At 45.6% G+C, this 24,241-nt stretch overlaps 2 long non-coding RNA genes across 2 annotated transcripts; both read right to left on the bottom strand.

Annotated features, from left to right (window-relative positions):
* Nucleotides 1–10,239: 10,239 nt before the first annotated feature.
* LOC148378539 (uncharacterized) lies at nucleotides 10,240–12,533 on the bottom strand. The gene is made up of 3 exons (XR_015855799.1): nucleotides 12,205–12,533; nucleotides 12,016–12,092; nucleotides 10,240–11,548 (listed from the first exon to the last, which is right to left on the bottom strand). It is a non-coding gene; the product is annotated as an uncharacterized LOC148378539 (long non-coding RNA).
* Nucleotides 12,534–17,475: 4,942 nt separating this feature from the next.
* LOC148378540 (uncharacterized) lies at nucleotides 17,476–23,420 on the bottom strand. The gene is made up of 4 exons (XR_015855804.1): nucleotides 23,342–23,420; nucleotides 19,671–19,841; nucleotides 19,470–19,547; nucleotides 17,476–17,625 (listed from the first exon to the last, which is right to left on the bottom strand). It is a non-coding gene; the product is annotated as an uncharacterized LOC148378540 (long non-coding RNA).
* Nucleotides 23,421–24,241: the final 821 nt, after the last annotated feature.

The raw sequence follows: 24,241 nt of genomic DNA on the forward strand, positions 1-24,241 counted from the left end.
ACAACCAACATTCACAGATACAACACAACGTGCGGGGTTGAGGTTAAAGATTGAGTGAAGGGCCCTCGTTTTAAACTACTGTTTTGAAAAGGAGTGGGAACAAGTAAGACGTATTTAATTTATTTAATGGGAAGTAGTAAGACTTATTAAATTTATTTAATCTACTTTTCTTCCCAGGCAAAATTTGATGTGCTGCAATTCCAAATTTCCAAAGTGAATGAAGGAATGAAGTCCTTTAAATTATGATTTTGTATAAATACTAGGCATTAACACAAAATCGACGGCACAAAATGGGCAGACTTTACTTGTTTGAAAAGGACTGGTTACAAGACAGACTTTTTTAATTTATTTAATGGGAAGAAGACTTATTTAGTTTAATTGATCTATTTTTGTTCCCTGCCAAAATTCGATTTGCTGCAATTCCAAATTTCCAAAGTGAATGAAGGAAAGAAGTCGTTTAAATTATGATTTTGTTTAAATACTAGGCATAGACACAAAATCTACGGCACAAAATGGGCAGACTTTACTTGTTTGAAGAGGACTGGTTACAAGACAGACTTTTCTGATTTATTTAATGGGAAGAGGACTTATTTAGTTTATTTAATCTATTTTTGTTCCCTGGCAAAATTGGATTTGCTGAAATTGTATTTTGCCAAATCTCGATTTGAGACCTGATAGGAAGTATTAAACGCTTAGTTAAATCAATACAAGTTGGTAATAAGAGCGAGTAATGTTGGTTGAACCGATGAATGAAGGTTGAAAGCAATTTAAATTATGACTTTGTATAAATACTAGATATTAACAGAACATCTACTGCGCAAAATGGGCAGAGTTTACTTGTTTGAGAAGGAGTGGCTTATTCAAAACTAAGATTTATGTAATCTGTTTGTTCCCAGGCAAAATTGGATGTGATGCAATTCCAAATTTCACCACATGATGGTGCCCAATTTTGACTTCATAGGACATATTAAACACTTAGCTTGTTATTATGTTCAAGGTAATCAGATTTGTTTATCATTCTAATGGCCTCTTCAAAACTATTCTGGATTACTACTTTGGATCTATTCTACATTACTTGGCAACAACATACTCTGTAACAGATTAGGCAGTATAATCACATATGTTAACTTGAGAGTGCCCACACTCAATCTACTTATCGTGATGTGTTAAATCAATTACTGTTAGACATTATTTGTCTGATAATCTACCAAATCTTTGAATTGAAGAATATGTGATTTAATTAATAGCTTGTTCAGGGTAATCAGACTTGTATATAATTCTAATGGCCTTCTTTTGAAAACTATTCTGAATTACAACTTTGGATCTTATATTACTTTGCAACAATCTACTCGGTGACAGATTAGGCAGTATAATCACATATGTTAACTTCAGTGCCCACACTGTATTTATTTATGGTTATTTGTTAAATCAAGTACTGTTAGACATGAAATAGGAAGTGTTTAACATAAATGTTATGGCTACTCACCATTGTAGCTCGCTCCTGGTCAATGATATGAGCCTCTTCTTGCAGTGGAAAACTTGCAGCCAACAAACACCGTGGAACCTAAAGGAATGAAATTAAACATTAACATTTCGCCCGGACCAACATTCACACGTACAACGCAACGCGGCTACACTTCTGCTATTACAAACGTAAATCTCCTTAAACACAACGAGTGTTACTTACCGTGTACGCTCTAGGCAAAATTGGATGTGATGCAATTCCAAATCTATCTGAAACGGCAGTTAAAAGTAGAGTTACATCAAGTTTTCTTTTTTAATCAACACAATCATTTACAACCGTTGACCAGAAAGAATCGTCGAAATTCGACGTCCCCCACAAACGCCACGCTCACTCGCTTTTCAGGGCAACAAAAGTACTTCTTTTTAAAAACGATGAGTTGTACTTACCGTGTACGCTCTGGACGGTCCAGTTGCAAGCAGAAAATAAAAATATTTCTCTTGTTAGTCGTATGTTACCATCCGCTGTGTCTTTGTCAACATCGCCGCCATTTTCCTACTTCCTGCTGCGAGCCACGCCCACGGATTTAAATTTGGGCGGAAGCTCTTTCCATTGGCGTCGTTTTCGCGTATAGCAAATCCGATTGGTTGGGAAGGGGGCACGGTTATGCAGCCGAGGAGTCCTGTGATCGGTGGGATGTAAAGTAGGCGTCGACGTCACGTCCGCGTCACGTGACCACGACGTGGCAGACGTCAAATAGCAACCGCTGTTTTGTTTAGTAGACTTACAGTTGTTATGCATTGACATAATGGCGCACACACCAAATAGATTTAAATAAATTAAATAATTCTTCTGCCCACTCTCTTTTAAACAAGTTAACTCTCCCCGCGGATTTGAATTCCGGCGAAAGTTACGCCCATCGACGTCACGTATGTCACGTGACCACGACGTGGCAGATGTCATATAGCAACCGCTGTTTTGTTTAGTAGATTTACAGTTGTTATGCATTGGCATAATGGTGTGCACTCAAAATAGATTTAAATAAATTAAATATTTCTTCTGCCTACTCCCTTTTAAACAAGTTAACTCTGCCCACGTCCATTGACGTCTTGTCTGCGTCACGTGACCACGACGTAGCGACGTCATATAGTAACCGCTGTTTTGACCAGTAGACTTAGTTATTATGCGTTGACATAATGGCGCACTGGTTAGCATGGCCACCTCTTAAGCATGATGATGCGGGTTCGACGCCTGATCAATGTTAGCATGGAGTGAGCTGAAGTGCATGGCGCTGAAGATTTGAATCTTTGAAATGCGCTGAGGTCTGACATATCAGGCAGAATGGTTTGCCATCACGTTCAACAAAAAATAGAAACTTTCCCACTCTGATTAAAACGTCCTGTGTTCATCTACGTATTTTCGTTTTGCTGTGCATCTTTTCCCTGCCATTTCGAGAGCCCAATTGACACTCATAGTTTAAAGAAATGTGTTTGCCCATCCTACTTTGTGGAATTTCACCACATGCGCTTTTGACCAAAATACCAAATTGAACTCAAGTGAAGCCAACACGCACAACCCCCCCCCCCCCCCACACACACACACACACACACACAAATGTTGATATGAACATAAAAGAGCCGCATGCGGTTCGGGAGTTGCGGCTTGGCCAAACCTGTACTATACAACTTTATTTGTATAAAATTTTCACAACAGCTGTCACACAAACAAAGCGGGAAAAACCGAAGACGTGCGTGTTCCGCCCACGCTGGATTTATTTGCACCTTTGAAAAGACACCGTATTGCCGCAGATGTGGCAAAGAGTACTTTTGGGCATCTGAGACGGAAGGATGTCCAAAGCATCACGTCACCTGCTCTGGTAGGCATGGTGGTGGGACGTTGAGGTCAACCGCTTTGGGGTTGGCTGACTCTTTGATCGCAGGATGCCACACACTTGAAGACAGAAGCAGAAAAGCAGAGCTAAATGCAAAATGTACTCACCGGTGACTCCAATTTTTTTCCCCCTGAGAACAGCTGGACGGTGCCCGGCTGGCCAGTGGGATCTCTTGTTATTCTGACCCTTTTTAGTGGCGTTTGGGGGCAACAACGTTTTTTGTGGGCGCTCGATCTGGTTCAAAGTGCCCTGCATGTGAATTTGCTTTTCCTGCCTTCTGATTGGATGAGCGCCGGTGTGACGCGGTGCCTCTGTCACCGTGGCGGGGGTATACGTTGGCATCGGAGCGTCTGCCAACGTCTGAGACCGGCTGGCAGTGTATCGGAGGTGTCGAGTGCGGTGCCGCTGGAGCTCACTCACCAGTGGTGTTAGGGCCACAGAATGAAGGCCAAGGAGAAGAATAGAAAGAGAAACAGAAACTTCTCCTCCAATTGTTTGATTTGTCTCTTCTGAGCTTCGATGAATTCTTTCAGCTCTTTGTTCCTCTAGGACGGACAAATGGAAAGTGGCATTCAAAAGCCAGTAAGCGTGCAAGTAAGTGCCGGGCTGGCTTTGGGCCCTTTACCTGTTGCGCGCTGTGCAGCAGATCCATTCTCTCTTGGAGGATGCAAGCGTCGCGCTCCCTCAACGCACAATCAGGGCTCGCTTCCATTGGTCCACGGCGCTCTAAGCTCTTCTCTCTGATCCGCCGTCAGCACGTCATTCACGCCAGCGTGGCTGGCTTTTTCCGCCGTCCGTCGGCGGGGCAGTCCCGCTGCGGTAGCGCCTCGTACAACATGGCCTCCAGCTCCAGGATCCTCTGGGCCGCAATCCTCGTCCATCAGTGGTCCGGCGGGAGATTTGAGGGCGGCTTACCTTATGAGCCTGGTCCATGGAACACTTCCTGAAGTCCAACTCTTCATCCAGTAGCCCCTTCTGCTTGCAGAACATATCCTACCACAGCTCAAGGTCAGAATTGTTGGGGCACATTGCCGGAGTTCCCCTTGGCTGATGTCGCGTGTCTGTCTACCTTCTCACTTTCAATGTCCAACACATCTTCAGTTGAAGTGCTGACTGGTCACTTTGATGTATTCCTAACCACTGAGGAAAGCTGCTGTCACATAAGCAGAATTGCGAGAGCGTGCGTGGACGTGGCGATTACCTCTCGCTAGGGTGAGAAGGGTCCTGGCTCGTTGCAATCACGACCACCTCCTCGCTTGGTGAGATTCTGCAAGAGCCAAAGGCACAGCGTCAACAAGCTTCTTTCAGCGCAAAGCCTTCCAAAGTCCACATTGAGCCGCCGAGTCTCGTGGAGTGCGAACATAAGGAGTTCGACATACACTTACGTACGCCCGTTATAGCCCATGTCCATCTCATCAACCACTGATGACGATCCTGTTCCGGGGAAATGGCCAAGGAGCAATGTAAGGTGTTCTGGGACCTCGGGTTAAGGTTAGGGTGCCGAGGGACTGCCTTACGTACGCTCACTGCCCTCGGCCTCGCAGTAGATCTGCAAAGGGCTGAGGCCGTCTGGGAAACGGACTTGCAGAAACTTCAAGACGGGGAGCGCCACTACCCTCTCCTGAAAGGCAGAGGCATGCATCCGACCGATCCGTACCGTCCGTCCGTCTCACATCTCTGGCCTCAACACGCTTGTGCGAGTCTTCCCACCTCAGCTCCAGGATGCGGAACTCAAGCAGTTCGTTTTGGTCTCGGATATCCTGGATGTGCTCTTTCAGACGCGCTTCTTCCGCCTCCCATCCGCCTGACCTGAAAAGACAGTCAGACCTCATCTGCGGGGCTTCCCGACAGGTGTGACGCCAAGCGGACTCCGCCCAGCGCCTTTCTTTCCGTCACCTTTTCGGCCAACTGCTGATTGCTCTGACGCAGCAGCTGCTTCTCCTCCACCCACTTGACATTCTAGAAGAGACAAACGCGTGGACAGCTTTGGAATGTTGTGTCATTTTCATCCACAAATTCTTTGGTTGACTGGAAAATGACATTTGCTTTTCTCCGCATTTTCCCAGCCACGTTCGGGGGGGGGGGGGGGGGGGTGTTGGTCCAGTAATGCCAGACGGATGAGTGACTGAAGAATGTAGCTATTTTGTCTGAGAAAAAGGTGTGCTCATTGATGAGCTTACTGTCCTTGTTGCTTCAGCGCTGACTCCAGATCTGCTACTCTGCTTTGATAGTGACCCATTTCTACCATCAGCTTTTCTCTGGTCTGAAAGGAGGAGGAGGGGAGGGCTCCTCCTCCTCCTTTCAGACCAGAGAACACCCGAGGCTGGGTGAGAACGGGGAGGCCTGCGACCCGGCCGGGGGTTGCGGGAAGGGGCGCCACCTTGATCTCCTTCTCGGCGTCGTAGTCCCCTTTCGCTGGTCTGGGCTAGCAGAGCGTAGGCTCGTTGCAGCGCTTGATATTCTTGCGTCAGCTGGCGGTAGCGAAGCTCCGCCTCTTCATGCACACACCAATGCAACACAGCACTAGTACCAGAATCAGTCAGACCGGCGACAAAGCACCCCGCGACGCAAAGACGAGTCCGATTCCAGGCTGAAGAGGAATGTTTGGTGCCAATACGCTGGCAGAAATGGCGGGCTACCTCTTCGGGTTCCGTGTCGGGGGTTCTGTCGGTGTGAAAAGACAAGGACGATCCGTCCGAGTCCACCAACAACGTCTTCGTCGTAGCCGTAAAAATGTTTCGATGACCTGCGGGCGCGGAAGCAAACATCTCTCTGAACGAAACTGAAGCGACACCTCACGATGAATCGACGAGAGGAACGATAGCGAGAAAAAAGGCCATTTCATCTTGCGCAACACCAAGCAGTCCGCAAACAAACAGACTCACCTTGCAGGACCTCACGCTTTGTTCCTCCTCAGAGAATTCTCGACGTCGTATCGTAGCAGCAAATCTCTCTCCTGTCGACACAAATAATCCGCCTTTGAGATTCTTTGGATGCAAAGGGAACGAACGGCTCCGGCGCAGAAACAAACGCGACTCACAATGACATTTCTGACATGAGCTCCTGTCTCCAGAGCCTGAAAAACCACGTCACCGGCGATGATTGGAGGGACGCTCGTCTTTTCCAAAAGTGACAACTACAGGGTGTGTCAGGGTTTTCCAGATTATCTTTATCGTATCATTGTGTTGCTTTGACTTTGACTGCGACCTGTAATAAATAATATTATTTATCCCTTATTTATCCTATCGCTTATCCCTTCCTACACAAAGTCGTAAAACCACCCCTTGCTATGTTTTGACTAGAGGTCAAGGGCTTCCTCTATTCAATCCACTCTTACACCCACCCTGTTTCTCTTAATTAAAATGCTCGTGCAGGAGCCGAGAGTCAGACTTCATTCGTACAACGGATGGGACTCTCCACACTGCAGGTGTCCAAAAGAACTTACTTGTCTCCCGTGTGGTTCTTGCAAAATAAGTTGGAGCGAGCGCAACTCTAACAGGGTGCATTTTGCCACTAGCTGCCTACGGACAATGACGTCGCGCTCGCGGCTCATGGTTGACGGGCTGAGCAGCCGGGCAAGTCCGTCGTTTTCAGCGCACAGCGAGTGGCATAGGCGCTGACAAAACGGGAGCTTTGAGCTGCTGAAAACGGCAAAACAAGTCTAAAGCGTGTTCAAACGCGTGCGCACAATGCTCCTGCTTGAAAGGTCGGAATTTAAGGGGCCAATTTTTTGGATGGCGGCCGCCGGCCAAGCTTTGGACGGAAAAGGTTTCCTGGCGACAGCGAGCGAGCGCGGCGCTGCCGTACGTGCACCGAGTCGCCTGCCTGAAGACCCTTGGACAAGTCGTCGATGATGTGCCGCTGCTCCACAACTTGAAGGAACTCCATTTCACCGTCCTGCTGGCCGCAACCGCGGTCCAGGTCATTGAGCGAACTAGGCCTTCTCTGTGGAACACAAATGCAGTGGACTCTGTTGGCACGCCGCCGTTGTCCGCGTCGACTTACCAAGCTTGCCATCTCCTCGTTCTCCTGGGTGACAAAGCGCACTTTGTTTTCAAGGCGACACAGCACCAGCGAGAGTTCTTCATTCTTCCTGCTCAGGCGTTTGTTTTTGTACAGGAAGTGCAGAAACTGGCTTTCTGTTTCTCTCAGTCGCTTAGCTGCAAGCATGAAGTGCGGGATGTGAAAGACGCACAACACGCGGGCCAGAACGTATCCATTCCTTTTGCATCGGTTTGAACGGAATCGTGGCTTTGGCTCCCAATAAAAGACATCTACCAGGCAACCGACCTCGCCGCGCCGCTCAACTAATAAGCAAGCGCAATGGGTGCCTCGCTGGATGGCGCGCATCAAACGTAGCGCAAACCTTCAAGCGTGCCGTCAATAAATTACCAGTTCATTGCGCTCTTCAGAAAGCAGGGCGTTTCGATCCTCCAGTTTCCTGATGACTGCGCTGAGCTCAGCGATTTTCAGATGAAACCGTCGCGTGTCCCGATCCTCCTGAGACTGAAAACGCCCCGCAACACACACACACAAGCACTCGTTCAAGTTCAAAACTGTTTTTGTGCTACCTTCCTCCAGCAACGAACTAAGTCATGCGTACTGCAAGTGTGTGATGAGGTGGCTTACGCAATGAAGAGGATTGCTAGTAGCGGCGTTGACCCCACTTCCAGGGTAGTTTAGGCCCGCCCTTTGGGCAGCGATCTGCTGCTCGGCAGCCTGAGTCTGCAGCTGAAGGCGGTGGACGTGGCCGGCCCCAGGGCTTCATCCAAAACACTAACCGCTCTGTCTTTCAGCTTGATCTCATCCGTCTGGATGTACAAACGGGGAGCGCTCAGGCAGGCGGGCAAACTCATTTGCCAGAATTGTGACAAAAACAAAGAGAGCAACCGGCCAATTTTTTTCTTGAATCGACTAGAACACCTTTGCTGTGACAAAAGCGAAGCGAGCAACCGGACATTTTCTTCTTGTGAAATAGAATAGAATAGAATGCCTTAGGTGTCATTGCACTGCAGGTATACAACGAAATTGGGAACATAGCCACGCACCGCGCATCTGATCAGTCCTACCAGTCGGCGGATCTCCCTCTCGCAGTCTCTCTTGGTTCGGCTCAGCTCCTCCCGATGCTGGTGATGAGCCGATCGGAGCTCGGCCGCTCGGGACTGCCAGGCCTGCTGGGCCGCTGCCAGGGCTTCTTCCGCGCTCCTGGTGGAGGCGACACCGCTCGGTCTCCCGACACCGCCGCGTCTCCTCCACCTCCGCCAGCAAAGCGCCCCCCCTCCTCACCTGAGCAGACATTGCGCCACACCGGGCCGTTGAGACCGCAACGGAGCGCCGCGACGCTTACTGGGGACAAGCTACACAATACGGTAGCGGCCGCATCGAAGCCCGACGTGGCGTGCGGATAGTCAGACACGGATAGAGCGGATCACCTTGTCCATGGAGCCGTCCCTCAGGCTGAGGACCAAGGCATTCAGTCGCTGGATCTCTCCATCTTTGATTTTGATCACTCTCATCAGCTCCATTTCATGCTGCCGCAGTAATGTCTCCCTGGTAATGGCTAACTCTTTCTGCTTCTCCTCATGGAGTTTGCTTTTGAGTTCCGTCATGGCGGCGGTGGCACGGTGGTGCTCCGCCCGCAGGTCCTGACTTCTCTCTCTCTCCAGACAGCTGACCTGACATGACTTAGACTTAGACAAACTTTATTGTCATCTTGTCTGCACATGGTGCATACAAAACGAAATTCCGTTGCATACGTCTTACAACAAAGTAGTGATATTGCAGTTGAATAGAAGTAACATATCCTATGAAAATATATATATATACATATATACTATATATATATATATATATATATATATTAAATAAGTATAAAGTGCAGCAGTGATAATTATGCAATAGTGCAAGTAGGCAAAACAGTATTCAAGAGTGTGCAGAGGAATGCTAAACCATGTATTAAACTTCTATTTAAAGGGTTTATACAAGTTCAGTAAAGTTGGTAGTGCGAGATAGTGCAAGATAGAGGTCCGTAGTGTCATAAAGTACAGTTCTGTGAATGTGTGATGCAGAGTTCAGTTTAGAGCTCAACAGTTCTAGTGTTCAACAGTCTGATGACAGCAGGGAAAAAGCTGTTGCAGAACCTGGTGGACCTGCAGCGGATGCTGCAAACCTCTTCCCAGAGGGCAGCAGGGAGAACAGTCCATGGTGGGGGTGTGATGGGTCATTGATGATGTTACGGGCACGGGACATGCAGCGCTGAGATGAAATGTCCTGAATGGAGGGAAGAGGAGCCCCTATGATCCTCTCTGCTGTCCTCACCACTCTCCTCACGTTCTTCCAATCGGAGGCGGTGCAGCCTCCACACCACACAGAGAGACAGCTTGTCAGAATGCTCTCTATGGTGCTCCTGTAGAACGTCCTCATGATGGGTGGGGGCAGGTGGGCTCTCCTCATCCTCCGCAGGAAGTACAAGCGCTTCTGTGCCCTCTTGACCAGTGCCGTAGTGTTCATAGTCCAGGTGAGGTCTTCTGTGATGTGGACCCCCAGGAATTTGGTGGTGCTGACCACCTCCACAGCTGAGCTGTTGATGATCAGTGGAGCGTGGTGAGGCTGTTTTTTCCTGAAGTCGACGATGATCTCCTTCATCTTCTCCTCATTCAGGACCAGGCTGTTTTCTCTGCACCAGCCCACCAGCTGCTCCACCTCCTCTCTGTAGTCCAGGTCGTTGTTGTCTCTGATGAGCCCCACCACCGTTGTGTCGTCTGCTGACTTCACGATGTGATTGGTGGTGAACCTGAGGACGCAGTCGTGTGTCATCAGGGTGCACAGCAGGGGGCTCAGGACGCAGCCCTGAAGGGAGCCTGTGCTGAGGGTGATGACATCAGAGGTGTTCTGTCCGACCCGGACTGACTGAGGTCTGTTGGTGAGGAAGTCTAGCAGCCAGTTGCGAAGGGGGGTGTTGAAGCCCAGGTGTTCCAATTTTCCTACCAGATGCTGTGGGATGATGGTGTTAAACGCTGAGCTGAAGTCCAGGAACAGCCTCCGCACATGGGTGTTCTTCTCCTCCAGGTGAGCCAGGCTCAGGTGAAGAACGGAGGAGATGGCGTCCTGAGTGGAGCGGTTTTGCCGGTCGGCAAACTGGAACGGGTCAAATAATAGGGGGAGTCTGGAAACGATGTGACCTTTAAGCAGCCTTTCGAAGCACTTCATCATAACCGGAGTCAGTGCAACAGGCCGGTAATCATTAAATGAGGTGATTTGAGGTTTCTTCGGCACCGGAATGATGGAGGCAGTCTTAAAGCACGCCGGCACTGTGGCTTGGCCCAGCGAGGTGTTAAAAATGTCTGTGATGACCCCAGCCAGATGACTTGCACATTCCCTGAACACACGCCCAGGAATGTTGTCGGGGCCAGGGGCCTTACAGGGGTTGACTCTCCTCAGGGTCTTCAACACATCGGCGGAGTCAAGGCAGAGTACCTCCTCTTCCTGATGGGGGACAGTTTTAACTGCTGGAGTGCCGTTTAGTGCCTCGAACCTCCCAAAGAAGTTATTTAGACCATTTAGAAAGTCAGCATCAACTACACCCACCGGGGGGGGGGGGAGGGTGAGTTGTAGTCTGTAATCGCCCGTATGCCTTGCCACATACTCCTGATGTTTTTGACGTCGTGGAAACGATCCTGAAATTTTCGACTGCGGTCTCGCTTCGCTATCCTGATGGCACGGTTCAAGTTGGCTCTCGCTGTCCTCAGTGTCTCCTTGTCGCCAGACTTGAAGGCAGAGTTCCGCGCTCGTAGCGTTTGACGTACCTCCTCAGTCATCCAGGGTCGTTGGTTGCCCCGGGTGATGATATTCTTAGTGGTGCTGACGTCCTCGGTGCATTTGTTGATGTAGGCTGACACAGTCATGGCACACGCATGTCTAATCTACATCGGGAAAACTGGGAGGGAGGGAGGCAGGCAGGGAGGCAGGCAGGGAGGCAGGCAGGGAGGCAGGCAGTGTCTGTCTGTTGAGGTTTTCACCTTGTTCTTCTCCTGCTGAAGTTCCAACTGGACGTCCATCAGTTTGGTTCTCAGCTCGTCATTGGCGGCCTGAAGGGCGTCCGTTCGCTCCGCCTTGGCCCGCCCTGCCGGAGCTCGTTTGGACATCTCTTACTCGAGTCTCGCCCGGTCGTCAGTCAGAGATCACAACATTTGTACCTGGAGAGCACAAACGCAGCGCTGTTTTCCACTGGCTTCGAACTCAACTTCAATCGGTACCGTAACTTACAACATCATAAACATAGAACTAGCTTGACTTATTCATTGAATAAATGCATTTGGTTCTTCAAAACTGCATCACGCAACATAGCGTGACCGAGACGGCCGTTATCCACCTGCGTGAAGTTATTTGGTGAAATGAATGAGATGTTTAAGACACCATCGTTCTGTCTCTATGTAGATGAAGGGAAATAATCGATTGCTGAAGGTCCAAAGGTGTTGTGATAAACAAATAAACATATTAGTGATTAGTGACATATTTGTGATAAACATATTCGGCAGGATAATCACATATGTTAACGTGACTGCCCACACTGTATTTATTTATGGTTATTTGTTAAATCGAGTACTGTTAGACATGAAATAGGAAGTGTTTAACATAAATGGAAGACGAAAGGGGTACTCACCATTGTAGCTCCTGCTGGTCAATGATACGAGCCTCTTCTTGCAGTGGAAAACATACAGCCAACAAACACAGTGGAACCTAAAGGAATGAAATTAAACATTAACATTTAGCCTCAACCAACATTCACAGATACAACGCAACGCAAACTACACAAACGTAAATCTTTTTAAACACAATGAGTTGTACTTACCGTGTACGCTCTAGACGGTCCACTTGCAAGCAGAAAATAAAGATATTTCTGTTGATAATCGTCGTGTTTGTATCCGGTGTCTCGCTCAAGGCCATTGCGCCCACAGATTTGAATTTTGGCGAGATTTCAGCCTATTGACGTCATTTCCGCGGTGTAATACCCGCATATCTGAAACGGCAAAGTTAAGAGTAGAGTTAAATAAAGTTTTTAGTCAACGCAATAATGTACAACCGTTGACCAGTCGAAATAATCGTCGAAATTTGGCGTCTGTGGCTGGAAGCAGACGCCGAGTTCGACATTCCTCCCAAACGCCACACTCCCTCGCTTTTCAGGGCTAAAAAAAAACAGTTGTAATTACCTTGTACGCTCTAGACGGTCAAGTTGCAAGCTGAAAACAAAAACATTTGCCTTGTTAGTCATCGTGTTACTAACCGCTGTGTCTTGTTTGCCAGAACTGCCGCTTTCCTACTTCCTGTTGCAAGCCACGCCCACGGATTATAATTTTGCCGTGAGTTCCGCCTATTGACGTCATGTCCGCGTCACATGACTGCGACGTAATATTATCTAAAACTGTTTGTGCGGTATTGTGTTGTTCTGTGCGGTATTGTGTTATTCTGTGCGGCGTCGTGTTGTTCTGTGCGGCGTCGTGTTGTTCAGTGCGGCATGGTGTTGTTCAGTGCGGCATGGTGTTGTTCAATGCAGGATGGTGTTGTTCAGTGCGGCATGGTGTTGTTTAATGCGGCATGGGGTTGTTCAGTGCGGGATGGTGTTGTTCAGTGCAGGATGGTGTTGTTCAGTGCGGCATGGTGTTGTTCAGTGCGGAATGGTGTTGTTCAGTGCGGCATAATGTTGTTCAGTGCGGCATAATGTTGTTCAGTGCGGCATGGTGTTGTTCAGTGCGGCATGGTGTTGTTCAGTGCGGCATGGTGTTGTTCAATGCGGGATCGTGTTGTTCAGTGCGGGGTGGTGTTGTTCAGTGCGGGATCGTGTTGTTCAGTGCGGCATAATGTTGTTCAGTGCAGCATGGTGTTGTTCAGTGCGGCATGGTGTTGTTCAGTGCGACATAATGTTGTTTAGTGCGGCATAATGTTGTTCAGTGCGGCATAATGTTGTTCAGTGCGGCATGGTGTTGTTCAGTGCGGCATGGTGTTGTTCAGTGCGGCATGGTGTTGTTCAGTGCAGGATGGTGTTGTTCAGTGCGGCATGGTGTTGTTTAATGCGGCATGGTGTTGTTCAGTGCGGGATGGTGTTGTTCAGTGCAGGATGGTGTTGTTCAGTGCGGCATGGTGTTGTTCAGTGCGGAATGGTGTTGTTCAGTGCGGCATGGTGTTGTTCAGTGCGGCATGGTGTTGTTCAGTGCAGGATGGTGTTGTTCAATGCGGGATCGTGTTGTTCAGTGCGGCATGGTGTTGTTCAGTGCGGCATGGTGTTGTTCAGTGCGGCATGGTGTTGTTCAGTGCGGCATGGTGTTGTTCAGTGCGGCATGGTGTTGTTCAGTGCGGCATGGTGTTGTTCAGTGCGGCATAATGTTGTCCAGTGCGCCATAATGTTGTTCAGTGCGGCATGGTGTTGTTTAGTGCGGGATGGTGTTGTTCAGTGCAGGATGGTGTTGTTCAGTGCGGCATGGTGTTGTTCAATGCGGCATGGTGTTGTTCAGTGCGGGATGGTGTTGTTCAGTGCGGCATGGTGTTGTTCAGTGCGGCATAATGTTGTTCAGTGCGGCATGGTGTTGTTCAGTGCGGCATGGTGTTGTTCAGTGCGGCATGGTGTTGTTCAGTGCGGCATGGTGTTGTTCAGTGCGGAATGGTGTTGTTCAGTGCGGCATGGTGTTGTTCAGTGCGGGATGGTGTTGTTCAATGCGGGATCGTGTTGTTCAGTGCGGGGTGGTGTTGTTCAGTGCAGGATGGTGTTGTTCAGTGCAGGATGGTGTTGTTCAGTGCGGCATGGTGTTGTTCAATGCAGGATCGTGTTGTTCAGTGCAGCATAATGTTGTTCAGTGCAGCATGGTGTTGTTCAGTGCGGCATGGTGTTGTTCAATGCGGCATGGTGTTGTTCAGTGCGGGATGGTGTTGTTCAGTGCGGCATGGTGTTTTTCAGTGCGGCATAATGTTGTTCAGTGCGGCATGGTGTTGTTCAGTGCGGCATGGTGTTGTTCAGTGCGGCATGGTGTTGTTCAGTGCGGCATGGTGTTGTTCAGTGCGGAATGGTGTTGTTCAGTGCAGCATGGTGTTGTTCAGTGCGGGATGGTGTTGTTCAATGCGGGATCGTGTTGTTCAGTGCGGGGTGGTGTTGTTCAGTGCAGGATGGTGTTGTTCAGTGCAGGATGGTGTTGTTCAGTGCGGCATGGTGTTGTTCAATGCAGGATCGTGTTGTTCAGTGCAGCATAATGTTGTTCAGTGCAGCATGGTGTTGTTCAGTGCGGCATGGTGTTGTTCAATGCGGCATGGTGTTGTTCAGTGCGGGATGGTGTTGTTCAGTGCGGCATGGTGTTTTTCAGTGCGGCATAATGTTGTTCAGTGCGGCATGGTGTTGTTCAGTGCGGCATGGTGTTGTTCAGTGCGACATAATGTTGTTCAGTGCGGCATAGTGTTGTTCAGTGCGGCATGGTGTTGTTCAGTGCGGCATGGTGTTGTTCAGTGCGGCATGGTGTTGTTCAGTGCAGGATGGTGTTGTTCAGTGCAGGATGGTGTTGTTCAATGCGGCATGGTGTTGTTCAGTGCGGGATGGTGTTGTTCAGTGCAGGATGGTGTTGTTCAGTGCGGCATGGTGTTGTTCAGTGCGGAATGGTGTTGTTCAGTGCGGCATGGTGTTGTTCAGTGCGGCATGGTGTTGTTCAGTGCAGGATGGTGTTGTTCAATGCGGGATGGTGTTGTTCAGTGCGGGATGGTGTTGTTCAGTGCAGGATGGTGTTGTTCAGTGCGGCATGGTGGTGTTCAATGCGGCATGGTGTTGTTCAGTGCAGGATGGTGTTCAGTGCGGCATGGTGTTGTTCAATGCGGCATGGTGTTGTTCAATGCGGCATGGTGTTGTTCAGTGCGGCATGGTGTTGTTCAGTGCGGCATGGTGTTGTTCAGTGCAGCGTAATGTTGTTCAGTGCGGCATGGTGTTGTTCAGTGCGGAATGGTGTTGTTCAGTGCGGGATAGTGTTGTTCAGTGCGTTATAATGTTGTTCAGTGCGGCATGGTGTTGTTCAGTGCGGCATGGTGTTGTTCAGTGCAGGATGGTGTTGTTCAGTGCGGCATGGTGTTGTTCAGTGCGGCATGGTGTTGTTCATTTCGGCATAATGTTGTTCAGTGCGGCATAATGTTGTTTAGTGCGGCATGGTGTTGTTCAGTGCGGGATAGTGTTGTTCAGTGCGTTATAATGTTGTTCAGTGCGGCATGGTGTTGTTCAGTGCGGCATGGTGTTGTTCAGTGCGGCATGGTGTTGTTCAGTGCGGCATAATGTTGTTCAGTGCGGCATAATGTTGTTCAGTGCGGCATGGTGTTGTTCAGTGCGGGATGGTGTTGTTCAGTGCGGGATGGTGTTGTTCAGTGCGGCATGGTGTTCAATGCGGAATGGTGTTGTTCAGTGCAGGATGGTGTTGTTCAGTGCGGCATGGTGTTGTTCAGTGCGGCATAATGTTGTTTAGTGCGGCATGGTGTTGTTCAGTGCGGGATGGTGTTGTTCAGTGCGTTATAATGTTGTTCAGTGCGGCATGGTGTTGTTCAGTGCAGCGTAATGTTGTTCAGTGCGGCATGGTGTTGTTCAGTGCGGAATGGTGTTGTTCAGTGCGGCATGGTGTTGTTCAGTGCGGGATGGTGTTGTTCAGTGCGGCATGGTGTTGCTCAGTGCGGCATGGTGTTGTTCAGTGCGGGATGGTGTTGTTCATTGCGGCATGGTGTTGTTCAGTGCGGCATGGTGTTGTTCAGTGCGGCATAATGTTGTTCAGTGCGCCATAATGTTGTTCAGTGCGCCATAATGTTGTTCAGTGCGGCATGGTGTTGTTCAGTGCGGGATGGTGTTGTTCAGTGCAGGATGGTGTTGTTCAGTGCGGCATGGTGTTGTTCAATGCGGGATCGTGTTGTTCAGTGCGGCATGGTGTTGTTCAGTGCGGCATGGTGTTGTTCAGTGCGGCATGGTGTTGTTCAGTGCGGCATGGTGTTGTTCAGTGCGGCATAATGTTGTTCAGTGCGGCATAATGTTGTTCAGTGCGGCATAATGTTGTTCAGTGCGGCATAATGTTGTTCAGTGCGGCATAATGTTGTTCAGTGCGGGATGGTGTTGTTCATTGCGGCATGGTGTTGTTCAGTGCGGCATGGTGTTGTTCAGTGCGGCATGGTGTTGTTCAGTGCGGGATGGTGTTGTTCAGTGCGGGATGGTGTTGTTCAGTGCGGCATGGTGTTGTTCAGTGCGGCATGGTGTTGTTCATTTCGGCATAATGTTGTTCAGTGCGGCATGGTGTTGTTCAATGCGGGATCGTGTTGTTCAGTGCGGCATGGTGTTGTTCAGTGCGTTATAATGTTGTTCAGTGCGGCATGGTGTTGTTCAGTGCGGCATGGTGTTGTTCAGTGCGGCATGGTGTTGTTCAGTGCGGCATAATGTTGTTCAGTGCGGCATAATGTTGTTCAGTGCGGCATGGTGTTGTTCAGTGCGGGATGGTGTTGTTCAGTGCGGGATGGTGTTGTTCAGTGCGGCATGGTGTTCAATGCGGAATGGTGTTGTTCAGTGCAGGATGGTGTTGTTCAGTGCGGCATGGTGTTGTTCAGTGCGGCATAATGTTGTTCAGTGCGGCATGGTGTTGTTCAGTGCGGCATGGTGTTGTTCAGTGCGGCATGGTGTTGTTCAGTGCGGCATAATGTTGTTCAGTGCGGCATGGTGTTGTTCAGTGCGGCATGGTGTTGTTCAGTGCGGCATAATGTTCAGTGCGGCATAATGTTGTTCAGTGCGGCATGGTGTTGTTCAGTGCGGGATGGTGTTGTTCAGTGCAGGATGGTGTTGTTCAGTGCGGCATGGTGTTCAGTGCGGGATGGTGTCTTTCAGTGCGGCATGGTGTCGTTCAGTGCGGCATGGTGTCTTTCAGTGCGGCATGGTGTCGTTCAGTGAGGCATGGTGTTGTTCAGTGCGGGATGGTGTTGTTCAGTGTGGCATGGTGTTCAGTGCGGCATGGTGTTGTTCAGTGCGGTATCGTGTTGTTCAGTCCGGTATCGTGTTTCTCAGTGCGGTATCGTGTTGTTCAGTGCAGTATCGTTGTGTTGTTCGTATTGTGTTTAACACTTAGCCTCTAACACTTAGCCTCTAACACTTAGCCTCTAGCATCTAGAAGGTAAATAAATAGGAAGGAAGGACTCACCGGTGACGTCTTCGCCCACGTCCAAGCGTTGTACTTTGTATTTTCATCCTTCTGACAGTGGAAAACATAGCCAACAAACACCGTGGAACCTAAACGAATGAAAGAAAACTATCATTTGGCCACAACCAACATTCACAGATACAACACAATGTGACGTGCGGGGTTGAGGTTACAGGTTGAGTGAAGGGCCCTCGTTTTAAACTACTTTTTTGAAAAGGATTGGGAACAAGTAAGACGTATTTAATTTATTTAATGGGAAGTAGTAAGAGCTATTGAATTTAATCTATGTATTATATTCTATTGTATTGTATTCTGTTGTATTCTTTTGGATTGTATTCACACTAACCCCACTAAAACTTCAGCCCACAAAAACTCGCCTCTGGCGCCTAGCCTCTGGCACTTAGCCTCTAACACTTGGCCTTTAACACTTAGCCTTTAACACTTAGCCTTTAACACTTAGCCTAGAAGGTGAATAAATAGGGTTAAAGGTTGAGTGAAGGGACCTCGTTTTAAACTACTTTTTTGAAAAGGAGTGGGAACAAGTAAGACGTATTTAATTTATTTAATGGGAAGAAGTAAGACTTATTAAATTTATTTAATCTACTTTTCTTCCCAGGCAAAATTTGATGTGCTGCAATTCCAAATTTCCAAAGTGAATGAAGGAATGAAGTCCTTTAAATTATGATTTTGTATAAATACTAGGCATTAACACAAAATCGACGGCACAAAATGGGCAGACTTTACTTGTTTGAAAAGGACTGGTTACAAGACAGACTTTTTTAATTTATTTAATGGGAAGAAGACTTATTTAGTTTAATTGATCTATTTTCGTTCCCTGGCAAAATTCGATTTGCTGCAATTCCAAATTTCCAAAGTGAATGAAGGAAAGAAGTCGTTTAAATTATGATTTTGTTTAAATACTAGGCATAGACACAAAATCTACGGCACAAAATGGGCAGACTTTACTTGTTTGAAGAGGACTGGTTACAAGACAGACTTTTCTGATTTATTTAATGGGAAGAAGACTTATTTAGTTTATTTAATCTATTTTTGTTCCCTGGCAAAATTGGATTTGCTGAAATTGTATTTTGCCAAATCTTGCCTTGAGACCTGATAGGAAGTATTAAACGCTTAGTTAAATCAATACAAGTTGGTAATAAGAGCGAGTAATGTTGGTTGAACCGATGAATGAAGGTTGAAAGCAATTTAAATTATGACTTTGTATAAATACTAGATATTAACAGAACATCTACTGCGCGAAATGGGCAGAGTTTACTTGTTTGAGAAGGAGTGGCTTATTCAAAACTAAGATTTATTTAATCTGTTTGTTCCCAGGCAAAATTGGATGTGATGCAATTCCAAATTTCACCACATGATGGTGCCCAATTTTGACTTCATAGGACATATTAAACACTTAGCTTGTTATTATGTTCAAGGTAATCAGATTTGTTTATTATTCTAATGGCCTCTTCAAAACTATTCTGGATTACTACTTTGGATCTATTCTACATTACTTGGCAACAACATACTCTGTAACAGATTAGGCAGTATAATCATATCTGTTAACTTGAGAGTGCCCACACTCAATCTACTTATCGTGATGTGTTAAATCAATTACTGTTAGACATTATTTGTCTGATAATCTACCAAATCTTTGAATTGAAGAATTTGTGATTTAATTAATAGCTTGTTGTTATGTTAAGGGTAATCAGACTTGTATATAATTCTAATGGCCTTCTTTTGAAAACTATTCTGAATTACAACTTTGGATCTTATATTACTTTGCAACAATCTACTCCGTGACAGATTAGGCAGTATAATCACATATGTTAACTTCAGTGCCCACACTGTATTTATTTATGGTTATTTGTTAAATCAAGTACTGTTAGACATGAAATAGGAAGTGTTTAACATAAATGTTATGGCTACTCACCATTGTAGCTCGCTCCTGGTCAATGATACGAGCCTCTTCTTGCAGTGGAAAAGTTGCAGCCAACAAACACCGTGGAACCTAAAGGAATGAAATTAAACATTAACATTTCGCCTCGACCAATTTTCACACGTACAACGCAACGCGGCTACACTTCTGCTATTACAAACGTAAATCTCCTTAAACACAATGAGTGTTACTTACCGTGTACGCTCTAGACGGTCCAGTTGCAAGCAGAAAATAAAGATATTTCTGTTGATAATCGTCGCTGCTCAGTGGCTCACGGCCATCGCGCCAACAGATTTGAATTTTGGCGGAGGTTCGGGCAATTACGTCATATCCACGGCACATGACTGCGACGTAATACCCGCTTATCTGAAACGGCAGTTAAAAGTAGAGTTACATCAAGTTTTCTTGGAACCTAAACGAATGAAAGAAAACTATCATTTGGCCACAACCAACATTCACAGATACAACACAACGTGCGGGGTTGGGGTTAAAGATTGAGTGAAGGGCCCTCGTTTTAAACTACTGTTTTGAAAAGGAGTGGGAACAAGTAAGACGTATTTAATTTATTTAATGGGAAGTAGTAAGACTTATTAAATTTATTTAATCTACTTTTCTTCCCAGGCAAAATTTGATGTGCTGCAATTCCAAATTTCCAAAGTGAATGAAGGAATGAAGTCCTTTAAATTATGATTTTGTATAAATACTAGGCATTAACACAAAATTGACGGCACAAAATGGGCAGACTTTACTTGTTTGAAAAGGACTGGTTACAAGACAGACTTTTTTAATTTATTTAATGGGAAGAAGACTTATTTAGTTTAATTGATCTATTTTTGTTCCCTGCCAAAATTCGAATTGCTGCAATTCCAAATTTCCAAAGTGAATGAAGGAAAGAAGTCGTTTAAATTATGATTTTGTTTAAATACTAGGCATAGACACAAAATCTACGGCACAAAATGGGCAGACTTTACTTGTTTGAAGAGGACTGGTTACAAGACAGACTTTTCTGATTTATTTAATGGGAAGAGGACTTATTTAGTTTATTTAATCTATTTTTGTTCCCTGGCAAAATTGGATTTGCTGAAATTGTATTTTGCCAAATCTCGATTTGAGACCTGATAGGAAGTATTAAACGCTTAGTTAAATCAATACAAGTTGGTAATAAGAGCGAGTAATGTTGGTTGAACCGATGAATGAAGGTTGAAAGCAATTTAAATTATGACTTTGTATAAATACTAGATATTAACAGAACATCTACTGCGCAAAATGGGCAGAGTTTACTTTTTTGAGAAGGAGTGGCTTATTCAAAACTAAGATTTATGTAATCTGTTTGTTCCCAGGCAAAATTGGATGTGATGCAATTCCAAATTTCACCACATGATGGTGCCCAATTTTGACTTCATAGGACATATTAAACACTTAGCTTGTTATTATGTTCAAGGTAATCAGATTTGTTTATCATTCTAATGGCCTCTTCAAAACTATTCTGGATTACTACTTTGGATCTATTCTACATTACTTGGCAACAACATACTCTGTAACAGATTAGGCAGTATAATCACATATGTTAACTTGAGAGTGCCCACACTCAATCTACTTATCGTGATGTGTTAAATCAATTACTGTTAGACATTATTTGTCTGATAATCTACCAAATCTTTGAATTGAAGAATTTGTGATTTAATTAATAGCTTGTTCAGGGTAATCAGACTTGTATATAATTCTAATGGCCTTCTTTTGAAAACTATTCTGAATTACAACTTTGGATCTTATATTACTTTGCAACAATCTACTCCGTGACAGATTAGGCAGTATAATCACATATGTTAACTTCAGTGCCCACACTGTATTTATTTATGGTTATTTGTTAAATCAAGTACTGTTAGACATGAAATAGGAAGTGTTTAACATAAATGTTATGGCTACTCACCATTGTAGCTCGCTCCTGGTCAATGATACGAGCCTCTTCTTGCAGTGGAAAACTTGCAGCCAACAAACACCGTGGAACCTAAAGGAATGAAATTAAACATTAACATTTCGCCTCGACCAATTTTCACACGTACAACGCAACGCGGCTACACTTCTGCTATTACAAACGTAAATCTCCTTAAACACAATGAGTGTTACTTACCGTGTACGCTCTAGACGGTCCAGTTGCAAGCAGAAAATAAAGATATTTCTGTTGATAATCGTCGCTGCTCAGTGGCTCACGGCCATCGCGCCAACAGATTTGAATTTTGGCGGAGGTTCGGGCAATTACGTCATATCCGCGGCATTTGACTGCGACGTAATACCCGCTTATCTGAAACGGCAGTTAAAAGTAGAGTTACATCAAGTTTTCTTGGAACCTAAACGAATGAAAGAAAACTATCATTTGGCCACAACCAACATTCACAGATACAACACAACGTGCGGGGTTGAGGTTAAAGATTGAGTGAAGGGCCCTCGTTTTAAACTACTGTTTTGAAAAGGAGTGGGAACAAGTAAGACGTATTTAATTTATTTAATGGGAAGTAGTAAGACTTATTAAATTTATTTAATCTACTTTTCTTCCCAGGCAAAATTTGATGTGCTGCAATTCCAAATTTCCAAAGTGAATGAAGGAATGAAGTCCTTTAAATTATGATTTTGTATAAATACTAGGCATTAACACAAAATCGACGGCACAAAATGGGCAGACTTTACTTGTTTGAAAAGGACTGGTTACAAGACAGACTTTTTTAATTTATTTAATGGGAAGAAGACTTATTTAGTTTAATTGATCTATTTTTGTTCCCTGGCAAAATTCGATTTGCTGCAATTCCAAATTTCCAAAGTGAATGAAGGAAAGAAGTCGTTTAAATTATGATTTTGTTTAAATACTAGGCATAGACACAAAATCTACGGCACAAAATGGGCAGACTTTACTTGTTTGAAGAGGACTGGTTACAAGACAGACTTTTCTGATTTATTTAATGGGAAGAGGACTTATTTAGTTTATTTAATCTATTTTTGTTCCCTGGCAAAATTGGATTTGCTGAAATTGTATTTTGCCAAATCTCGATTTGAGACCTGATAGGAAGTATTAAACGCTTAGTTAAATCAATACAAGTTGGTAATAAGAGCGAGTAATGTTGGTTGAACCGATGAATGAAGGTTGAAAGCAATTTAAATTATGACTTTGTATAAATACTAGATATTAACAGAACATCTACTGCGCAAAATGGGCAGAGTTTACTTGTTTGAGAAGGAGTGGCTTATTCAAAACTAAGATTTATGTAATCTGTTTGTTCCCAGGCAAAATTGGATGTGATGCAATTCCAAATTTCACCACATGATGGTGCCCAATTTTGACTTCATAGGACATATTAAACACTTAGCTTGTTATTATGTTCAAGGTAATCAGATTTGTTTATCATTCTAATGGCCTCTTCAAAACTATTCTGGATTACTACTTTGGATCTATTCTACATTACTTGGCAACAACATACTCTGTAACAGATTAGGCAGTATAATCACATATGTTAACTTGAGAGTGCCCACACTCAATCTACTTATCGTGATGTGTTAAATCAATTACTGTTAGACATTATTTGTCTGATAATCTACCAAATCTTTGAATTGAAGAATTTGTGATTTAATTAATAGCTTGTTCAGGGTAATCAGACTTGTATATAATTCTAATGGCCTTCTTTTGAAAACTATTCTGAATTACAACTTTGGATCTTATATTACTTTGCAACAATCTACTCGGTGACAGATTAGGCAGTATAATCACATATGTTAACTTCAGTGCCCACACTGTATTTATTTATGGTTATTTGTTAAATCAAGTACTGTTAGACATGAAATAGGAAGTGTTTAACATAAATGTTATGGCTACTCACCATTGTAGCTCGCTCCTGGTCAATGATATGAGCCTCTTCTTGCAGTGGAAAACTTGCAGCCAACAAACACCGTGGAACCTAAAGGAATGAAATTAAACATTAACATTTCGCCCGGACCAACATTCACACGTACAACGCAACGCGGCTACACTTCTGCTATTACAAACGTAAATCTCCTTAAACACAACGAGTGTTACTTACCGTGTACGCTCTAGGCAAAATTGGATGTGATGCAATTCCAAATCTATCTGAAACGGCAGTTAAAAGTAGAGTTACATCAAGTTTTCTTTTTTAATCAACACAATCATTTACAACCGTTGACCAGAAAGAATCGTCGAAATTCGACGTCCCCCACAAACGCCACGCTCACTCGCTTTTCAGGGCAACAAAAGTACTTCTTTTTAAAAACGATGAGTTGTACTTACCGTGTACGCTCTGGACGGTCCAGTTGCAAGCAGAAAATAAAAATATTTCTCTTGTTAGTCGTATGTTACCATCCGCTGTGTCTTTGTCAACATCGCCGCCATTTTCCTACTTCCTGCTGCGAGCCACGCCCACGGATTTAAATTTGGGCGGAAGCTCTTTCCATTGGCGTCGTTTTCGCGTATAGCAAATCCGATTGGTTGGGAAGGGGGCACGGTTATGCAGCCGAGGGGTCCTGTGATCGGTGGGATGTAAAGTAGGCGTCGACGTCACGTCCGCGTCACGTGACCACGACGTGGCAGACGTCATATAGCAATCGCTGTTTTGTTTAGTAGACTTACAGTTGTTATGCATTGACATAATGGCGCACACACCAAATAGATTTAAATAAATTAAATAATTCTTCTGCCCACTCTCTTTTAAACAAGTTAACTCTCCCCGCGGATTTGAATTCCGGCGAAAGTTACGCCCATCGAC

Source organism: Syngnathus floridae, unplaced genomic scaffold (genome assembly GCF_059516105.1).
Source record: "Syngnathus floridae isolate MCC-2025c unplaced genomic scaffold, RoL_Sflo_1.0 HiC_scaffold_38, whole genome shotgun sequence".
Classification (NCBI taxonomy): Eukaryota; Metazoa; Chordata; class Actinopteri; order Syngnathiformes; family Syngnathidae; genus Syngnathus; species Syngnathus floridae.